Source organism: Chrysemys picta, chromosome 2 (genome assembly GCF_011386835.1).
Source record: "Chrysemys picta bellii isolate R12L10 chromosome 2, ASM1138683v2, whole genome shotgun sequence".
Lineage (NCBI taxonomy): Eukaryota > Metazoa > Chordata > Testudines > Emydidae > Chrysemys > Chrysemys picta.
In genome coordinates, this window is record NC_088792.1 from 268,624,037 (window position 1) to 268,641,289 (window position 17,253).

A 17,253-nucleotide genomic window follows, 5' to 3' on the forward strand; every position below is an offset into this window, starting at 1 on the left:
GGGCGCTTAGAAAGGTAAGTTTCTAGCTTGCCTGGTTCAGAAACCGGAAGGGAAATAAAGAGAGCCCACTTTTTTTGGAGAGAGAATCCTCATGATTTTTAAGCCAATCTTGTGATTTTGGGGAGTCTGACTCATGATTTTCCAATGGTGAGGGTGGCAACACTGAGAAGTTACCGATTATCATTTAGCATTTACATTACAGCAGGTTTGGGGTCGGGGGTGGGAGATCAGGATTGGGACCCGTGCGTGCCGGGTGCAGCACGCCACCTGATGCCTTGCCTTGATCTTACAAACCAAGGTACACGGAACGTAGGCCGGGTGGGGAAGAAGTCTATGTAACTCATGCAGTTGTTGATATACGTGTCAAGATGATGTTAAAAAAAATTGTCGAACAGAGTTTGAGCATAGAAGTTTCTGGTTATCAGGGAATAACATACAGATTATCGAGGGTGCCAAGTCTGGTTTAAGCTAAGGTGGCATGAGGAACACATAATCTGCAATATCCCCGATTGGGAGTAAAAGGTTGATGGGTCAAAGTACAGACATTGAGATATGAGGGTATGAAGTTCATAAAGTGGCTATGTTCGGGTGTGGAATATAATGAGTGGATATGATGATGAGGATGGATTGACCCTCATTTGGTGAGATTTAATGTTCAGGGAGTTTATGGTTCCAGTTCATGTAATCCAACGGAGAAGGTCACTTGGTCCCTTTCTCGTAGTGGGAGAACGATGTCACTCTGGCTCACGCCTCCGGGTACTGTCGGTGGCCGGTGACGTGCTCGATGTAGATGTCCCTGGACCATCGGATGGCGTCTGAGACCATGAGGCGCCGCATGAGACGTGCGTAGCGTCGACCGATCCCGCAGGTCCGCAGCACACGCTCGTTGCAGGGGTCCCAGGCGCCCAGGGCTCCGACAATCAGGGCATCCATCTGCACCTCATAGCCCTTCGCTCTCAGGGTGTCAGTCAGGGGGGTGTACTTTTCCAGCTTACGAGCTCGGGCTTCGCAAAATGCCGGAGTCCTGTTCTCAAAGGAGACCGTGACGTCGGTCTTTTTCTGGGCCTCGTCGGTGACGACCACGTCAGGTCGTCGCTGGCTGTCGGTACCGGGGATGGTGCAGTTCACGGAGATCTCCCCCAGGCGTGGCGCGACGGCTTTCACCAGGCGGTTCTGGATGGCGTTGTGGCGCAGCTGCCAGGCTCTGGAGTGGGGTTTGCAGCTGCACAGGACGTGGGGCAGGGTCCCGTTGGGGTAGCCGCACTTCCTGCAACGCTTGTCTCGGTTCCCGTGGCGGACGGCTCCGTTGAGCGGGACGCAGTTGAGCCGGGCACAGTGGCTGAACCGCCAGTCGGCGAAACGGGTGAAGCCGCCCCCAGCGAGGAAGTGGTTGCTGGCGTCCCACTTGCTGGTCAACTCAAAGGCCTGATCTGGTTTACGCTTCAGGGTTTCCACGTACAGCAAGCGGATGGCAACCTATTACCAACCTCCCTCCCCCCCCAAAAACCAAACAAAGAAACAAAAAACCCACCCCCAAAGAGACCCACAGTCTAGAAAAGCAGACTGTTGAAAAAAATCACAGCAGAAAGAAGGCAGCTAGCTAGCTTCTTAAACAGAGTCAGAAAACACCCCCAAGAAAGCATAACAGCATCTTGTCATTAAAAGAACACCCAAAGCACTGCTGGAGATTTCAGCTTTTTCAACTACTTGATAAAAATCTACTTTGAAGAAGCTTCTTCACAGTAAAATTCTTTCTGCTTTTCTAACCAGAACATTCTCCCCAAGAGGAGATGCACCGTTCCTGGAGACACTGCAATACCAGGTCAATGCATGGGGTGGACAAAGCAAGCTCCTATTCCATCCCCCTGTTTCAAAAATCAATTTAATATACAGTCCTCAAATAAAGGACATATCAGATATTAAACTGATAAGAACAGATTTAAATTTTATTAGAGAATATTTAAAAGAAATAAACGATACAGAAAATTTAAAGCGTAAGTTATTGGTCATTGGGGGTAACATGCAGAGTATGGGGGTATGTTGGTGTTTTGGGGCTGGGCAGCACACATAGTATATACACACTGCAATGTCCCCAATGAGGGGTGGGTAACCGGTGGGCGGGATCAGGACACAGTCGATAAACGGTGAGGGTCTATCACCCATACGGGAGGTAGAGATAGTCATGGGTATAAGTAAGCGGGCTGGGTAATGGGGATGGGGTGACCCTCACGTGGCGGAATTCAGCTAGGTTTGGTGGGTTTAGAGCTCAGGGGATAGGATCCAGCAGGGGGTGTGTGTGGGTGCACGAGGTCTCCCCGGCTCACTCTTGGTATTGGCGGTGGCCGGTGATGTGCTCGATGTAAATGTCCCGGGACCAACGGATAGCGTCCGAGACCATTAGGCGTCTCATGAGCCGCGCGTAATGACGGCCCACCCCACAGGTCCTCAGCACGCGTTCGTTACACGGGTCCCAGGCACCCAGGGCCCCAACGAGCAGAGCGTCGACGTGAACCTCGTAACCCTTAGTCCGCAGGGTGTCAGCCAGGGGGGCGTATTTTTCGAGCTTGCGGGCTCGGGCTTCGCGGAAGGCCGGGGTCCCGCAGGTCCGCAGCACACGCTCGTTGCAGGGGTCCCAGGCGCCCAGGGCTCCGACAATCAGGGCATCCATCTGCACCTCATAGCCCTTCGCTCTCAGGGTGTCAGTCAGGGGGGTGTACTTTTCCAGCTTACGAGCTCGGGCTTCGCAAAATGCCGGAGTCCTGTTCTCAAAGGAGACCGTGACGTCGGTCTTTTTCTGGGCCTCGTCGGTGACGACCACGTCAGGTCGTCGCTGGCTGTCGGTACCGGGGATGGTGCAGTTCACGGAGATCTCCCCCAGGCGTGGCGCGACGGCTTTCACCAGGCGGTTCTGGATGGCGTTGTGGCGCAGCTGCCAGGCTCTGGAGTGGGGTTTGCAGCTGCACAGGACGTGGGGCAGGGTCCCGTTGGGGTAGCCGCACTTCCTGCAACGCTTGTCTCGGTTCCCGTGGCGGACGGCTCCGTTGAGCGGGACGCAGTTGAGCCGGGCACAGTGGCTGAACCGCCAGTCGGCGAAACGGGTGAAGCCGCCCCCAGCGAGGAAGTGGTTGCTGGCGTCCCACTTGCTGGTCAACTCAAAGGCCTGATCTGGTTTACGCTTCAGGGTTTCCACGTACAGCAAGCGGATGGCAACCTATTACCAACCTTCCTCCCCCCCCAAAAACCAAACAAAGAAACAAAAAACCCACCCCCAAAGAGACCCACAGTCTAGAAAAGCAGACTGTTGAAAAAAATCACAGCAGAAAGAAGGCAGCTAGCTAGCTTCTTAAACAGAGTCAGAAAACACCCCCAAGAAAGCATAACAGCATCTTGTCATTAAAAGAACACCCAAAGCACTGCTGGAGATTTCAGCTTTTTCAACTACTTGATAAAAATCTACTTTGAAGAAGCTTCTTCACAGTAAAATTCTTTCTGCTTTTCTAACCAGAACATTCTCCCCAAGAGGAGATGCACCGTTCCTGGAGACACTGCAATACCAGGTCAATGCATGGGGTGGACAAAGCAAGCTCCTATTCCATCCCCCTGTTTCAAAAATCAATTTAATATACAGTCCTCAAATAAAGGACATATCAGATATTAAACTGATAAGAACAGATTTAAATTTTATTAGAGAATATTTAAAAGAAATAAACGATACAGAAAATTTAAAGCGTAAGTTATTGGTCATTGGGGGTAACATGCAGAGTATGGGGGTATGTTGGTGTTTTGGGGCTGGGCAGCACACATAGTATATACACACTGCAATGTCCCCAATGAGGGGTGGGTAACCGGTGGGCGGGATCAGGACACAGTCGATAAACGGTGAGGGTCTATCACCCATACGGGAGGTAGAGATAGTCATGGGTATAAGTAAGCGGGCTGGGTAATGGGGATGGGGTGACCCTCACGTGGCGGGATTCAGCTAGGTTTGGTGGGTTTAGGGCTCAGGGGATAGGGTCCAGCAGGGGGTGTGTGTGGGTGCACGAGGTCTCCCCGGCTCACTCTTGGTATTGGCGGTGGCCGGTGATGTGCTCGATGTAAATGTCCCGGGACCAACGGATAGCGTCCGAGACCATTAGGCGTCTCATGAGCCGCGCGTAATGACGGCCCACCCCACAGGTCCTCAGCACGCGTTCGTTACACGGGTCCCAGGCACCCAGGGCCCCAACGAGCAGAGCGTCGACGTGAACCTCGTAACCCTTAGTCCGCAGGGTGTCAGCCAGGGGGGCGTATTTTTCGAGCTTGCGGGCTCGGGCTTCGCGGAAGGCCGGGGTCCTGTTCTCGAACGGAATCGCTACGTCGACCAGGATGATCTTTTTCCCCACCTCGTCCGTGACGACGATGTCCGGGCGCAGCGGGCTGTCGGTGCCGGGGACGGCGCGGTTGACGGTGATCTCTCCCAGACGCGGGTTGATGGCCTTCACTAGACGGTCCTGGACGGCGTTGTGGCGTAGCTGCCAGGCTCTGGCGTGGGGCTTGCAGCAGCATAGGACGTGGGGCAGGGTTTCGTTGACGTACCCGCACTTCCTGCAGCGTTTGTCCCGGTTCCCGTGGCGGATGGCACCGTTGAGCGGGACGCAATTCAGCCGGGCGCGGTGGATGAACCACCAGTCGGCGAACCGGGTGAAGCTGCCTGTGGGGAGGAAGTGGTTGCTGGAGTCCCATTTGCTGGTTACTTCGAAGACTTTACCCTGGTCCGGCTTTTTCTTCAGGGCGTCCACGTAGAGCGCGTGGACGGCGGCCTTCAGCGATCTCTCCAGCACGCCTCTGGCTCCGGGGGTGACGATGATGTTGTCCTCCGTTCCGATCCGCGGTATCAGGACTCCCAGCTCCTGCCGTTCCTCGTTCCATTCCCAGCGGCAGCCCAGGCGCTTTCCCAGCCGGCGCGTGGCAATGCGGGCGCGGGTCCACAGCGAGGCGAAGTCTCCCCTGTCCCGGGCGAAGTCGCCATCCAGGGAGCCGCTCATGAAGGTGGCCACATCTTGGTCGGAGGGAGGTCTGCCGATTCGTTTCTCGGTGGCGGCGTGGAGGGCGGCCATTGCAACGTTCTTCACTTTGGCGTCCGGGCACGTCAGGAGGCGGAAGGCGTGCGTGAGGACCGCAACGTCACAGAGGTCTCCCATACGGGGGACGCCGGCACCACCGTGCCTGTGCTTGATGTATACGAGTTCGTTGCTGGCTCTCCGGGGCAGGGACATCCAGTTTTTGACCAGCTTCCGGATGGCGTTGTCCGCCTTGTTGAGGGGCACCTTTGCCACGGCGGATCCCCTCAGGACGAAGGCGATGCGGGGGATCAGGAAGGTGTTGAGGGCGTTGATCTTCTGCCACGGCGCCAGCAGGGATGTGTCGATTTTGGCGACGTCCTGCAGGATCCCCCCGATGGTGTCTTCTGGGGTCTGCTGGACGCGGAAGCCTGTCGGTGTGCCGAGGTGTTGGTATGCCTGCCCCTCCGCCAGAGGAACGACGGACTCGCCCTGGATGAGGAACTCCGTCATCAGTACCGAGTCCCTCTTGCTCCCGTCAACGTGGAGGGACGCACACTTCTTGGCGTTGAAGCGGAGTCCCGTCCAGTCCGCGGCTCTCCCGATGGTGTCGAGCATGCCCTGGAGCCTCTCGGGGTCGTCCGCGATCAGGACCAGGTCATCCGCGTAGGCCAGGACGCTCACCCTCTCGCCGTGCAGGTCGAAGCCGTCGCCGCCGTCGGAGATCGCCCGCAGGAGCGGCTCCATGGCGAGGTTAAAGACGATGGGGCTGAGGGGGCAACCCTGCTTCACGCCGCTGTGGATCGGTATCTCTGCGGTCTCCCCTTCTACCGATCGGATGGTGGTGCTGCAGCCCTCATACAGCTCCCGGATCAGGTGGAGAAAGGTCTCTGGCATCCCAAACTCCTGTAGGGTGTCGAAGATGTGATGGTGGGGGATGGACCCGAAGGCGTTGGCCAGGTCGAGCCACGCTATCGAGCACTGCCTCCGCGTTCTCCTGGTCGTCTGGATGACGGTCTGGAGAAGGAAGTTGTGCTCGTAGCACCCCTCCGACGGCATGAAGCCCTTCTGGGCAGGGCTGATGGCTCCCCCGGTCGTCGCCCACTCCGTGATCCTGGCTGCCAGGCAGCTGGCGTACAGTTTGTACATGGTGGAGCAGAGGGAGATGGGTCTCCAGTTGCTGGGGTCATCCCGCTCGCCCTTCTTGGGAATCAAGACGGTCATGGCCTTCTTCCAGGAGGTGGGGGAGCGGCCGAAGCGCTTGCACAAGTTAAAGATGGTGGAGAGCAGGAGGCAGCCGGGGTCCCGCTTCTTGAGGAGGCTGTAGGGGATGCTGTCTTTTCCGGGTGCAGTGTTCTTGGTTCTGGAGAGCCTGGCCGTCACCTCTTTAGGGGTGAAGTCGGCCTCCAGGCCATCCGCGTCGGGAATGCGGGGCAGGGGGCGGAGGCACTCCGGGCGCTGCGCGTCGTTCCTGGGCACGCCGCCGAACACTCCGAGGAAGTAGTTGTAGAGGCGCTCGGGCGGGATCGTGCAGTACGACGGGGGCCCGTCGAGGATCTCTCTCACGGCCTTGAGGCGGTTTGTACGGTACATCTTCTGGATCCTTGACGCGGCTGCCGGGTCGAAACGGCGGCCGGTGTTCCTCCTTCCAGCTCCCCTGGTGTTGTTGTCACGGTGCGGGGCGGGCCGTCTCGGGGCAGGCCGGGTGGTCTCCTGGTTCGGTGTCCTCCTGAAGGCAATCTCCGCGGACAGCTCGCGGGTGAGCCTGTCGACGAGTGGGTCAAATTCCGCGAAGGAAGCTGTCGCTTGGAGCTCCTTGATCCAAGCGGCCTGCCAAGGCGTGGCTGGCCTAGACTTTGGCCGCTGGCCCTCGGGCTCCTCAGTCGGCGTGGGTCGTGGGTTTGCCGTGTGGTCAAGGGGTTGTCTCACTGGTGGGTCGGGGGACTCCTCGGTTGGGTCCCGGGGCGTAGTCGCTGGTGGGGTAGGATCGTCACTGGTTGTTGGCGGAATCTGGACCGGGTCAAGGGGGGCGGGGGTGACGCCAGGTCTTCTGTGTGCGGCTGCTGTCTGGGGGGTTGTCACGGGAACGTGTGACCTTCTGGCAGCAGGGACCGGCCTGGTGGCCTCTGGGGCCGTGCCGGTCCGCCGGACGACGGGGGTCTGGTGCCGCGGCCCGGTTGTGGCGTTGACTCCTCTGGCAGCAGTAGTTTGTGGAGCGGGCTGGGGGGTGGACCCCGTTCCCTCGGCAGGTGGGGTTCGCGGTGCAGGTTGAGGGGTCGCATTAGCTCTTCCTGCGGTTGGCGCCCGTAGGGTGGCCTGGGGACCGGCGTCGGGTCCGCGGGGGGCGGGATTCCGGGCGACCACGCGTGGCGGGGCGCTGACCCTTCTTGGGATGGGGTTGCGCTGGTTGGGCGACGGGAGGGCGCTGAGACGCCTCAGCTCAGAGAGCTTACGGGCTACCTGGGTGGATGTGAAAGGTGTCCAGCTGGCAGGGGCTCGGTCAACGTTGCCTGCTGTGGGAGGTGCCGTCTCGATGGTGGATCCCTGGTCCAATGGCTCGGGGGTTGGAGTGGGTTGTAAGGTGGCGGTTGGCGGGGGTGCCCCGTTTCCACGCGGCGCGGGAGCAGCGGGCCGGGGCGCAGGGGGGCGAGAGGCCGGAACCGGAGCTGTCGCTGAACGGGCTCTCTTGCAGCTGGCCTGGTGTGTCTTGCATCTCTTCTGAGTGTCGAAGGGCAGGTTGCAGAGGGCGCAGCTGAAGGTGGTGGATTTGCCATGGCACCTCTTCAAGTGCCTGGTGACTCCTCCGAGGAGGCGGAAACGCCGGGGCGGCGAGCAGATGGGGCAGGTGAGCGCATCAGCGGCAAGGGGGTATGTGAGATAGATGGTGTCCTCGTCACCCCCCTGCGGAGCGGGGGTCTCAGTGGTAGTAGAGGTTTCTCCAGTAGGGGTGTCCCGCTGGGGGTCGGGCGGGGACTGCTGGGGACCAGGGGGTGTGACTGGTGCCCGCCGGGGGACAGGGGAGCCGTCTCGTGGTGGCTGGAGCTGCTGGGGAGCAGGGGGCGTGTCTGGGTACCGCAGGAGGACTGGGGAGGCATCTCGTGGTGATTGGGGCGTGTGGCAGAGTTCCCTTGGCAGCCGGGGGACGTGGGGTGGGGTGTTCAGCAGTTGCGACTGCTGTGGGGCGGTGTGGGGGTCTCCCGTCGGCTGGAGCAGCAGGAGCGTGGAGGATGTCCCTGGCGGTTGGGGTGGCAGGGGAGTGGTTGGGGGGTCCCCCGGTGGCTGGAGCGGCTGGTGGACAGCGGGGGAGTCGCTCTGCAGCTGGAGTGCCAGGTGATGGGGGGGCAGGTCTCCCAGGTTCTGCGGCAGTCGGCGGGCAGCGGGTCGGGGTCCTGTCCGCCGGGGCGCATCAGTGGGCTCCTCGGGCACTGTGAGCGGTGGCGGCTGGAGCGCAGGGTGGGAGGCCCCCTGTAGCTCGGGCGGTGGCGGCTGGGGCGGGTGGTGGGGATCCCCTGGCTGCATAGGCGGCAGCTGCGCGGGGCAGGAGACCCCCGGGGGCTCAGACAGCGGCGGCCGGGGCGGGTGGTGGGGATCCCCCGGCTGCATAGGCGGCAGCAGCGCGGAGCAGGAGATCCCCAGGGGCCAAGGCAGTGGTGACTGGGCCACGTGGCGGGGCTCCTCGTGTTGCCCGAGCAGCTGCAGCTGGGGAGCGGAGCAGGAGTCCCCTGGCGGTGGGACCAGCGGTGGCTGCGGGGTTCCGCGGGGCTCCCTGGGCTGCCCAGGCAGCGGCAGCCGGGGAGCGGGGCAGGAGTCTCCGGGCGGCAGCCGGGGCACGTGGCGGGAGTCCCCGAGCGGCGGCGGCGAGGGTGCGCCGCGGGTCTCCCCGGGCCGCTCTGGCCGCGGCAGCCGGGTAGGGGGGCAGGAGTCCCCAGGCAGCCCCGGCCGCGGCACGCCGCGGGGCTCCACGGGCCGCGGCAGCCGGGGCGCGGGGCGGGAGTCCCCGAGCGGCGGCGGTGGGAGTGCGCCGCAGGGCTCCCCGGGCCGCCCAGGCAGCGGCAGCCGGGGAACGGGGCAGGAGTCCCCCAGCGGCGGCGGCGGAGGCGCGCCGCAGGGCTCCCCGGGCCGCCCAGGCAGCGGCAGCCGGGGAACGGGGCAGGAGTCCCCCAGCGGCGGCGGTGGGAGTGCGCCGCAGGGCTCCCCGGGCCGCCCAGGCAGCGGCAGCCGGGGAACGGGGCAGGAGTCCCCCAGCGGCGGCGGCGGAGGCGCGCCGCGGGGCTCCCCGGGCTGCTCAAGCAGCGGCAGCCGGGGAGCGGGGCAGGAGTCCCCCGGCGGCGGCGGCGGCGCGCCGCGGGGCTCCCCGGGCTGCTCCGCTAGTGGCAGCCGGGGAACGGGGCAGGAGTCCCCTAGCGGCGGCGGCGGAGGCGCGCCGCGGGGCTCCCCGGGCTGCTCAAGCAGCGGCAGCCGGGGAGCGGGGTAGGAGTCCCCCGGCGGCGGCGGCGGCGGCGGCGGCGCGCCGCGGGGCTCCCCGGGCTGTTCCGGTAGTGGCAGCCGGGGAACGGGGCAGGAGTCCCCGGGCGGCGGAGGCGCGCCGCGGGGCTCCCCGGGCTGCCCAGGCAGAGGTGGCCAGGGTGTGGGGCAGGAGTCCCCCACCGGTGGCTGGGGTAGGAGCAGCTGGAGCACATGGCCCGGCTCCCCAAGGTGGACACGCGGCAGGGGCTGGGGCTCGGGGCAGGGGTCCCCAGGCTGCGCCAGGGGGGGCGGCCAGGGCGTGGGGCATGGGTCCCCTGGTGGCATGGGCGGCCGCTTTGGGGAGGGGGGGCAACCCCCCGGCGGCATGGGTGGTGGGGGAGCCGCGGGAGAGTCCCCTGGAGGGGGTAGGTGCTGGGGCTCAGTGGAAAGGATACTTGGCCCCAGGGGCAGCAGATGGTCAGCGGGGCTCCTCTCCAGCAGCTGGGACACGTGGGGACGGACTCCTGGCGGCGGCAGCAGCTGGGCAGCAGTGGATGTCCCGGGCAGCAGGGGCGTGGGGAGGCTGTCTCTCCGCGGCTGCGGCTCTTCCCGCGGCAGGAGCGAGGTGGAGCAGGCTCCCGGTGGTTGCAGCCGCTGGCGGTCGGCTGCAGGTTCTTCCAGCGGCTGGAGCACTGCAGGGCGGCCTTCTGGCGGCTGGGGACCGGGGTCTACCTTCCTCCTCTCGGTGGTGTTCCTGCAGGCTGGTCTGCGGATGGAAGAGCTTTCTGCAGCAGCATCTTGGGGGCGATTCTCCTTGTCTTCGCACTTCCCTCTGGATCTGCTGGATTGCCATGGCTCTGAGACACCGAGAGTCTTCTTTCGGGTAGTGGTCTGAGAAGATCTCCGGGGAGGACCAGGCGTAACAGCCGGGAGCCTGTGTCGAGCAACAGGCTGTGCTGGGACAGTGGTCGGAGCTTTAGGTTGCGTGTTAGGGGTTGCAGAATGCATCCCAGGGCACCATGAGCTCTTCAGGATGGCTGATACAGTGTATCAGTAGAGATTACGATTAAACTGATATAGATCTAGGTAGTAGCGTATCATGTTCAATTAATAAAGATTAAACTGATAAGAACAGACACTACACTTGGACCACAGCTCAAAGAGCCAGGAAGCGATGCAGAAGCTCTGCGACGCACGCACACCCCCTGCTCCCACCGCTTTCTACCGCACCGTGACGAGCTCCCAGACACGCAACCACCATAACTAGGTAACTCTAAGTGAGGATCACTTCCCCGAAATGACTCCAGTGGAAGATTTCAAAGCAAGAAAACCCTTAACGCACGATTCTGTTCAAAGACAGACAAGTCTTGCAGCCGCCTTCCTCTCGCTGGTTTCCCTGTACGCTCCTAATTTGCATAAACTCACCCACTGACCCGTGACTGGCAATCTCTCACTGTTAACTCTTTCAGCAAAAAAAAAAGGGGGGCAAAGAAAGCCTATATTATCTATCCCTTTCTTATACAGAAGCCGTTCCATACCCCCTCCCTCATCATTTTTGTTGCCCTTTTCTGAATCTTTCCAATTCCAATATATCTTTTTTCTTTTTGAGATGGGGCGACCACATCAGCACACAGTATTCAAAGTGTGGGGGTGCCGGGGATTTCTACAGAGGCGATATGATGTTTTCTGTCTTATTATCTATCCCTTTCTTAATGATTCCCAACACTCCGCTGCACATTGAGTGGATGTTTTCAGAGAACTATCCACAACGACTCCTAGATCTCTTTCTTGGGGGGTAACAGCTAATTTAGATCCCATCGTTTTAGAGGTATAGCTGGGATTATGTTTTCCAGTGTGCATTACTTTGCATTTATCAGCACTGACTTTCCTCTGCCATTTTGTTGCCCCGTCACCCAGTTTCGTGAGATCTCTGTGTAGCTCTTCGCAGTCTGCTTTGGACTTCACTATCTCGAGTAGTTTTGTATCACCTGCAGATTTTGCCACCTCGCTGTTTACCTCTTTTCCCAGATCATTTATGAATAAGTTGAACGGTACCGGTCCCAGTACAGACCCCTGGGGGACACCTGGGGGTAAGAGGGAAGATCCTCTTCTGACACTGGCAGGCCAGGTGCCAGCTCATGCCAAGGCCCCTCGGCCTTACTGAAAAGTGACAAATGCATGGCTGGAAACTAGTCTTGCTCGCCTGTTTGTTAGTGTTGTTAAAACAGGCGTTCGATTTATAAAAATGTGTTTCGTGTTTAGACTTTATGAAAAGCTTGTGAGTGGCTGCATCATTATTCTCACCTATACTATCTGTAGCCCACGTTATAAGGCGATAGATAAGCGCTGGCACTAAAACTGTAAAGCCCCTTGCCGCCGCCAGTCAGGAGAGAAGCATTGCCAAGTGTGAAATGCTAGTTTACCAGAAGAGGAGTGTAAGGATGCTGGTTCTGGCGCGACCCAACTGACAGGGCCAATTCGGGACAAATTGCTTAAAGCAGGGCAGTTACAGCCCAAGGCTGGGGTTTTCCCACCTCTAAGGCAAACCAAACCAGCCCGACAGGGAGGACTTTGGTTTTACCCCACTGGCTAACCACGGGTCACACGAGCAATTCCCTTCTACACTCCAGTTTCCCAGTTATGGGGACCAGTGCCACTCGTTCTGGGGACAAATGGTTATGAAAACCAATACCCCAGTAAAAGAAAAGAGGTTCTCTTGATCCCAAAGGACCAAGGCCCAGACCCAGCTCAATACACAAATCAGATCTTACCCACAAATCACGCTGTTGCCAATCCTTTAGACTCTAAAAAAAAAAAAAAAAAAAAAAAATCGAAAGGTTTCTTCATAAAAAGGGAAAAGCTCTAGATGAGAGCTAGAATTGGTTAAATGGAATCAATTACAGACAGTAATGGCAAAAAAAAAAAATCGAAAGGTTTCTTCATAAAAAAAGGGAAAAGCTCTAGATGAGAGCTAGAATTGGTTAAATGGAATCAATTACAGACAGTAATGGCAAAGTTCTTGGTTCAGGCTCGTTAGCAGTGATAGAATAAACCGCAGGTTCAAATCAAGTCTCTGGAGCACATCCCCCGCTGGGATGGGTCATCAGTCCTCTGTGTAGAGCTTCCCTTTGTAGCAAAGTCCCTCCAGAGGTATGAAGCAAGATTGAAGACCAGATGGAGGAGCTGCAGCAGCTTTTTATATTCTCTTGCCATGTGGTCTTTCTTTCTTTGTTCCAAAGACAAGCATTCCATCACCATGGCATGGAAAAACCTCAGAGTTCTGTCCATAGGCAGGTCCCTGCATACCTTGCTGAGACACAAGGCGTGTCTGCCTTCTCTCAGTGGGTCAATGGTATATCTGATGGTCCTTAATGGGCCATCAAGCAGGCTAGGCAGAGCTGACACCAACTTGTCTGGGATGTCACCCGGAAGGAGAGCATACCTTTGAAATACGGACAGTATACAGCCAATATTCATAACTTCAACTACCAAAATGATGCACACATACAGAGAGCATAATCATAACCAGCCAACCATCACCTTGTCTTAGACACCTCATTTGACCCCCTTTAAACAAGATTTGGTGCGACCACATCAGGGACCTTGGTTGCAACCATGGTCTTTACGGCCCCAGTTCAAGTCAATAACGTGACAAGGAGTCATCTCCTTTCCAACGAGAGAAGGCCCCGAGACATCAGACAAGCCACTGTGGATCATCCGTGGACAAAAGACTTGGTTGATTGCTCCCCGTCACACGCCCACCAGGAGGCGGAGACCCGCACAAACGCTTGCCCCATCCGCTTGAGCTCGGGGGGGGAGGGGGCTGGCGGGAAAGAACGGAATAAAAATCCCTGTCGAGAAGAAACTGTTGCCCCTATGCTGCTTGGACTTCAGGGAGATGGCACGCCTTCTAAGCGTAAGCAAGGGATCCCGGCTGTTTGGCTAGGGTTAGCCCTAAGGGACATACGGAGCTTGCGTGTTACAGCAGCTTCTACTACTTTGTGAAACCTCAGACTGTAACTCCTTTGTGTGAGTATGTTTACCTGCTTTAACCTGGTAAATAAGTGTCTTATTTCTTTTCCTAGTTAGTAAAGAGATTCAGCTAGTTTATTGGCCACGCACGTTGTCTTCGGGTTGAGATCTGAGGTGCAATTGACCCGGCTCAGTGACCGGTCCGAGTGACCGGAATATTGTTATGGTTTTTGGTGCAAGGCACCGTCTGTCACAAAGGCAGGCTCACCTGGGTGGCAAGATAGATTCAGGCTGCCCATGGGGGCTGCCTGTGACTCCATGTTAAGGCTGTTCTAGTGCCCGAGGAGTTCACACTTGATACTTGGTTGGTGAAATCGAAATCTGGAACACACAGCCGTGAGGAGCCCCGCTGTCTGCCAGCCCCGGGCGCTTAGAAAGGTAAGTTTCTAGCTTGCCTGGTTCAGAAACCGGAAGGGAAATAAAGAGAGCCCACTTTTTTTGGAGAGAGAATCCTCATGATTTTTAAGCCAATCTTGTGATTTTGGGGAGTCTGACTCATGATTTTCCAATGGTGAGGGTGGCAACACTGAGAAGTTACCGATTATCATTTAGCATTTACATTACAGCAGGTTTGGGGTCGGGGGTGGGAGATCAGGATTGGGACCCGTGCGTGCCGGGTGCAGCACGCCACCTGATGCCTTGCCTTCGCAGTCTGCTTTGGACTTCACTATCTCGAGTAGTTTTGTATCACCTGCAGATTTTGCCACCTCGCTGTTTACCCCTTTTCCCAGATCATTTATGAATAAGTTGAACGGTACCGGTCCCAGTACAGACCCCTGGGGGACACCTGGGGGTAAGAGGGAAGATCCTCTTCTGACACTGGCAGGCCAGGTGCCAGCTCATGCCAAGGCCCCTAGGCCTTACTGAAAAGTGACAAATGCATGGCTGGAAACTAGTCTTGCTCACCTGTTTGTTAGTGTTGTTAAAACAGGCGTTCGATTTATAAAAATGTGTTTCGTGTTTAGACTTTATGAAAAGCTTGTGAGTGGCTGCATGCATTATTCTCACCTATACTATCTGTAGCCCACTTCCAGCTCCAGGCGCTCCTTGCACCACTGCCAGCGGCAGCCAATCCGCTTCCCCAGGCGACGCGTGGCGTTGCGAGTGCGGGACCACAGTGAAGCGATGTCGCGCCCCTCCCGTCCGAATTCCCCATCCAGGGAGCCGCTCAGGAAGGTGGCAATGTCTTGGTTCGAGGGGGCTCTGCCATTCCACTTCTCTGTCGCATCACGCAGGGCGTTCGCCGCAATGTTCCTCACCGTGGCGTCGGGATATGTCAGCAGGCGGAAGGCGTGGGTGATCACCGCGATGTCACACAGTTCACCCATGCAGGGGAAGTTGGCGCCGCCGTGCCTGTGGGCGATGTAGACCAGCTCGTTGCTGGCTCTCTGGGGAAGGAACAGCCACTTCTTCACCAGCTTACGGATGATCTTGTCTGCCTTGTTGAGGGGCACCTTCGCTATGGCGGATCCCCTTAGGGTGAACGAGATGCGTGGGATCAGGAAGGTGTTCAGGGCCTTTATCTTCTGCCACAGTGCCAGCAGGGAGGCATCAATCTTGGCGGCATCCTGCAAGATCTCCTGGATGGTGTCCTCGGGTGTCTGCCGGACACGGAACCCTGTTGGCGTGTCCAGGTGCTGGTATGCCTGCCCCTCTGCCAGGGGGATGACGGGCTCACCCTGGATCTGGAACCCCGTTGTCTGCACCGAGTCCCTTTTGCTGCTGTCAATGTGCAGAGTTGCGCACTTCTTTGCATTGAAGCGGAGCCCCATCCAGTCAGTAGCTCGGCTGGTGCCATCTAGCATACCTTGGAGGCTCTCTGAGTCGTCCGCGGTCAGGACCAGATCGTCCGCGTAGGCCAGAATGCTGAGTTTCTTGCCGTGCAGGTCGAAGCTGGTCGGGCCGCTGGAGATGGCTCGGATGAGCGGTTCCATGGCCAGGTTGAAGATGATGGGGCTAAGGGGGCATCCTTGTTTCACGCCGCAGCGGATGGGGATGGCGTCCGTTTCTCCATCCGTGGCGCGGATGGTGGTGGTGCAGTCCTTGTAGAGGTCCCGGAGGATCTGGATGAAGGTTTCTGGCATCCCGAACTCTCCCAGGGTGGCAAAGATGTGATGGTGGGGTATGGACCCAAAGGCATTGGTCAGGTCAAGCCATGCTACTGCGCACTGCCTCTTGGACCTCCTGGATGGCCGTCTGAAGGAGGAAGTTGTGCTCATAGCATCCCTTGCAGGACATGAAACCCTTCTGCACTGAGCTGACGGCGCCCCCGCACACTGACCAGTCTGTGATCCTTGCCGCGAGGCAGCTGGCATACAGCTTGTAGATGGTGGAGCAGAAGGAGATGGGCCTCCAGTTGCCGGGGTCGTCTCGGTCGCCTTTTTTGTGGATGAGCACGGTCATGGACTTTTTCCAGGAACGGGGAACACGATGGAACTCCTTGCATTTGTTGAAGATGGCAGCGAGCACCAAGCAGCCGGGGTCTCGCTTCTTCAGCAGGGGGTAGCGGATGCCATCTTTTCCAGGGGCGGTGTTTTTGGTCCTCGACAGCCTCGCCTGCACCTCCTGCGGGGAAAAATCTCGCTCCAAGTCCTCATTGAGGTCGATCCGGGGTAGCGGGGAAAGGCACTCTGAGCGTCGCAAGTTGGTCTGGGCCTCGTGATCAAACACATCCTTGAAGTAGGAGTAGAGCCTTTCAGGCTGGATGGCACAGTAGGAGGAGGTCCCGTCGAGGATCTCCCTCATGGCTTTCGTCCGGTTCATCCTGTATAGTTTCTGAATACGGGATGCAGCCGCTGGATCATAGCGGCGGCCGACGTTCCCTCTCCTGCCTTCTCTGGCGGTGTTGTTACGGCTCGGCGCAGGGAATCTGCGAGTGGCTCGTGCAGCTTCCTGGGGTTCCCTCCTTCTGGCCGTAATTTCCGCAGACAGTTCTGCAGTCAGTCTGTCCATCAGGATGTCGAAGTTCTCAAAGTCCTCAGCCTTTGCCAGCTCCTCCATCCAGGCGGATTGCCACGGAATGGCGACCCTCGCTCGTGGCCATCGCTCCTCCTGCTGCGTTGTCTCTGCAGGTTCAGGTGCTGCGGGGACTGTCTGCGGCCTTGTTGTCCCTCGGACTGTGGAGCGGTGTTCAGGTGGGTCTTGAGGCGGGGGTCCTGGTGTGGTGGGGAGGGCAGCTCTTGGTGTCTCCGAGGCAGCACTGGATCTTCCGGGAGGGAATGGGGTTCTGGAAGCACCGGTGCTGGGCTTTGTGGGGGCGTGGTCGTGTTTGGAAGTGCTGGGGATGGTTTTGGTTCTTCTGCGGGCGGCATCCAGCTGGTGGGTCCTCGGTGGGGCATGGGGTTTTTGGCGGTCAGAGGCTCTTTGAGTAACCTTGGAGGAGGTGTTGGGTCTCCCGGGGGCGGGGTCTGGCTGTGGGATCTGGGGGCTATGGGAGGCTCCTCCCTTGGCTGGATCTCGCCGTGTAGCCTGGGGGACAATGCTAGTTGCTCCTATGGCAGGGCGGCATGAGGTTACCTGTGGGGGAGTGCTGCAGCGTCTACTGTCCGTGTTGTGCCGGATGGTTTTTATGAGGTCGCTGAGGCATCTGGTGAGGTTGTTGACCTGGGAGGTGGCGGTGGTCCCCCTCACAGCAGAGTCCAGTGTGGGGATTCTGGAGACGGAACTGGTCCTTTTGGTAGCATCGTCAGTCCTCGAGGTGGGGGTTACGCTTCCCTCAGTTGGCGGTTGGTCCCCC

At 58.6% G+C, this 17,253-nt stretch overlaps 2 non-coding genes across 2 annotated transcripts; both read right to left on the reverse strand.

Annotated features, from left to right (window-relative positions):
• Positions 1–1,785: 1,785 nt before the first annotated feature.
• LOC135981969 (U2 spliceosomal RNA) lies at positions 1,786–1,971 on the reverse strand. The gene has a single exon (XR_010599188.1). It is a non-coding gene; the product is annotated as a U2 spliceosomal RNA (small nuclear RNA).
• Positions 1,972–3,520: 1,549 nt separating this feature from the next.
• On the reverse strand, positions 3,521–3,706 carry LOC135981970 (U2 spliceosomal RNA). The gene has a single exon (XR_010599189.1). It is a non-coding gene; the product is annotated as a U2 spliceosomal RNA (small nuclear RNA).
• Positions 3,707–17,253: the final 13,547 nt, after the last annotated feature.